A 4,332-nucleotide genomic window follows, 5' to 3' on the forward strand; every position below is an offset into this window, starting at 1 on the left:
TAGAGACGGGGTTTCACCATGTTGACCAGGATGGTCTCGATCTCTTGACCTTGTGATCCACCCGCCTCGGCCTCCCAAAGTGCTGGGATTACAGGCTTGAGCCACCGCGCCCGGCTGATATTTTTGAATTGTATTTCAATGCTTTCTTATATCAAAAACTTGAACTTTATTGGTTGGATTTATTCCTAGGCAATTTAACTAGTTGATGTTATTTACATTGAATATTTTATATTTCACGTATGTTAATATATTGTTGCTACTGAATACATCTTAATATATTTATATATTAATATTCTATTGAGTAACTTTGTTAAACTTTATTTCTAATAATATATAGCTTCTTCGAGAATTTCTGTTAACTATTATATTATCTATGAAATCTTTGTTCTTCCTTTATACTATGTATACCTATTATTTATTTCTTAATATCTCATTAATAGTATCATAACATCAATATATTATTGATTTTTTATGTCTAAATATCCTCAGCTCATTTTCAGATTTATTTAGTCATTCTGCAGTCTTATTGCTTGCTCCTGTTTTCAAGCTTGGCTTTACTTTAATTCTTATTCACTTACTTATACACTAAGTGTATAACATTGCATTTTATAAACACCATATTTCAAGTGGAAAATGCAATGTCTTAAATAAAACGACTTAAAATTGGCACCATAAAAAAAACAACTAAGTCTGTAGTTTTTCTCCAATCTCACCTCTATAATGAGATTTCCTATCAGATTTTTCACCCTACATTTCCTGTTCTTCCCTGCATTCTATGTAAGAATCAACACAGAATTTCACAGAAACCAGAGCCAAACAAGTGACCTCCCAAATGGTCTGTTTATATTGCTTTTGTCTTATTTGAATCTTTCTTTAGATAAATAATGAAGTATTTGTATGTGTGTATACATACATATATATCTATACACAGATATTTATTATATACTATATATAGACATAGAACATATCCAGATGTATTATATATACTATCTCCCTCTTTGTTTATACATATGAATACCTATACACATATGTAGTATGTATGTAATTTATATATATATTGTATATTATATGTAGATGAATAGATTATATATACACAGATACACATATGTGTATAATTATCATCTGCAATTATGATTATTTTAGTTAAAAGCATTCATAATATCTCCCACACTATCAAATACAGCAGTCTAACTTGCATTTATGAAACTAACATGTTCATGTATTATAATTTAAAAGGTTAATAGTTACCAGTGAAGTAACATTGACTAGTTGGCCATGAAATAACAAGAAAGTTAGTTTAACTGCCATTATAACTGTTTATCATCTTAAAGCCAGACAGGAGAAACTATTTATGACATATGACCTTCTCAAATATTTCTTTTCATAATACTTCATAAGAACAAGGATTTGTATTTGCATACAAATCTCATCTGCATTTTCTACTTTGATACCCTTGTCTGTGCTTTATGGCAATTGAGTTAGCCCTATTTCTATTTTAAAGATAAGACTCAGGACTCAGGGTCACTAAGTGACTTGCCCAAGGCCAGAAAGCAGAAGGTAGACCTTGGCCTGCATTCTTAGTACTTTAAATGAAGTGTCCTTTTCTCCAGGAGTGTTTTGTCTCTGAACAGAAGAAATTTCAACTTCTCTGCCTAGAGCTATATTTTCCTTTTTTTTCTTTTTTGGTATAAACAATTAATTGCTATATATAGTAACCTTTCCACTCAATTATAAGAAAATATAACAGTAGTATAAGTTTTAATTGAAAAGTGAGCTTGTAAAGTGTAAAATGTTTTCAGCAAGCCCAGCACCTAATGTAAGTGCTTTAATTTCCAACCCATCAACTCCTTTAACCGCATATACAATATTGAGCTACCTTTTATTTTCTCACCACAGATCTATACCTTGTGCAGCTTCAAAGAGGGAATTTGATCACCAGTCTATTAGATACATATGCACATCAAAAATAGACAAGAATTTCAGAAAAGAAAAAACATGTTCTTATGGTCCAAGGGCAAAGGTCATTCACTCAGAGACAATATATTATACATATGTTATTTATATGCCACCATTTTAACTGTTCTTCAATGAAAAACACCTTGTAACCATAGCAACTGCCACACTGCATGCTATCTTCAAGACTACTACATCATTGTACTAGAAGCACAGAAAGATATCCACGTCCTTAAGTCATTTCAAAGTCCCTCACTTTAAGCAAGTTTAAAGAAACATAAATACATGTTAGTTATTCCCCTTTTATTGTTTTGCTTTAGAAACATTTGGCGCTGCATGCCTGTATTTTGTCTTAATTTTTAACCAATAAAGGGAATGTTGACAATTTATGTTTCATTATGTGTTAGAGAAACAGACAACTAGGCAATTTAATAGAAAAAGAATTATGATCTGAGTAGTAATGACTATATTGCATCTATTTGGTTTTACATTGAGAAGTTCATATCCTGTCACAATGGTGACATCTCATTGAGCCATAATGGGCTATTGAAAAAATATGTGTTGTCATTCTTCAATACAGAATTTAGACACGCACATCCTATCATCTGCCTAATCCTCAATTTGTAACAATTATCATCAAGTCCCAATGATAAGATATGTCTTTATCTGTAAAAACTATATTGGAAATGCATTGCCTATAAAATTCTATTTTGGTCAAATGAGCCATATTTGAAGCTCTCAATAAGAAGTTCTATTAACAATAAGAATAAATGTGTTCTACATGCCAAACACTGTGCTAGTACTTTTTTCAAAAAATTATCTGTTTTAATCTTTAACTAATTTAATGATGTTGATACTATTATTACACCATGTTATAGACGCTAAAACTGATGTTCACATAATTAAATAATTTCTCCAAAGTTTGAAATGGCAGATTTGAGTTTCTTACTCATACCACTCTGGCATGAAAACACAAGCTCTTTACTTCTGTGTTATATCAAATTCCTGGCTAGACAGACTGGTAAAACTTTTTTGGAAAAAAAATTTTTGTTTGCCTAACATTTTAGTAACAACTTATTGTTTTAAATGCTCTGATTTTCAGGAGAAAAACTGTGTAAAATCACAGCAATGAAATGGCAAAATTAAGCGTTTATAATAAAATCATACTCCAATGAGTTAAAATGTCCCTGGTTCTATTCCATATATTCTCTTGCCATCTTAACAGTATTTTCTTTAATTCTCTTCATTATTAATTTTAAAAGTAATCACAATAGTATTATTATAAAGTAATCACAATAATAAGCTCATGCTAAATCTTAGTATTAATTATTAGTAGGTCTTGGACATAAAAAAATAAACAATAAAATTTCTGAGAAAAGGTGGAAATGAGTTCAGCCAACAAGTCAATGTAATAGGACTCGAGCATCCCCCTTTACTACTTCTGCAGAGCTCAAGGGATCTCAAATCTGACATGACAGTTGGTTTAGAACATACAGTAAAACTACTCAGAATCTCTAACAATGGAACATCTGCTTGCCTATGCTGTCTTCTACAGATTGCAATTGTAAACTCTACTAATTGACTTGATTGCAAATAAGGAAATCAGAAAAGGAGAAAGCTGAAATTCAAAAGATCAAACCTACAGGTGTAAGCACATTGTGAGTACAGAAAGACAGTTAAAACTTTGGAGCTGAAAACTATGTGAAGCACAAAGATAACATTCCATGTGTTTAAAGTCTTTTTGTTCAATACCTGTGTGACCCCAACAATCCATTAATTACATTATTTTGATTTCATATTTAAAACCTTAGTTGAAAACCAAATGGCTGTCCAGTTTAAGTTAAAAATTACAGAAATTACATAATCAACATTAAAAGCAATTTAAAATAATTACTATTTGAGCTCTTCCTTCGAGATATTGCACTATACTCATTACATAACTATTCATCATGATAATCTTGCTTTCAAAGGTAGGCTTAGAGGGGTAAGTAGATTTGCTTACAATCACACAACGAGTAAGATTTCCAGCTGGAATTGAAATCAAGTACCAGGATTCCAATGTTTTTTTTCTTTTTGTTAAAGACAAATTCTGGGCTGGGCGCAGTGGCTCACGCCTGTAATCCCAGCACTTTGGGAGGCCGAGGCAAGCAGATCACAAGGTCAAGAGAACGAGACCATCCTGGCCAACAGGGTGAAACCCCATCTCTATTAAAAATACAAAAAAAAATTAGCCAGGCATGGTGGCACGTGCCATGGTCCCAGCTACTTGGGAGGCTGAGGTGGAAGAATCGCTTGAACCCAGGAGGCATAGGTTGCAGTGAGCCAAGATTGTGCCACTACACCCTAGCCTGGTGACAGAGCAAAGCTCTGTCTCAAAAA

Source organism: Cebus imitator, unplaced genomic scaffold, assembly GCF_001604975.1.
Source record: "Cebus imitator isolate Cc_AM_T3 unplaced genomic scaffold, Cebus_imitator-1.0 Scaffold450, whole genome shotgun sequence".
NCBI classification, from domain to species: Eukaryota; Metazoa; Chordata; class Mammalia; order Primates; family Cebidae; genus Cebus; species Cebus imitator.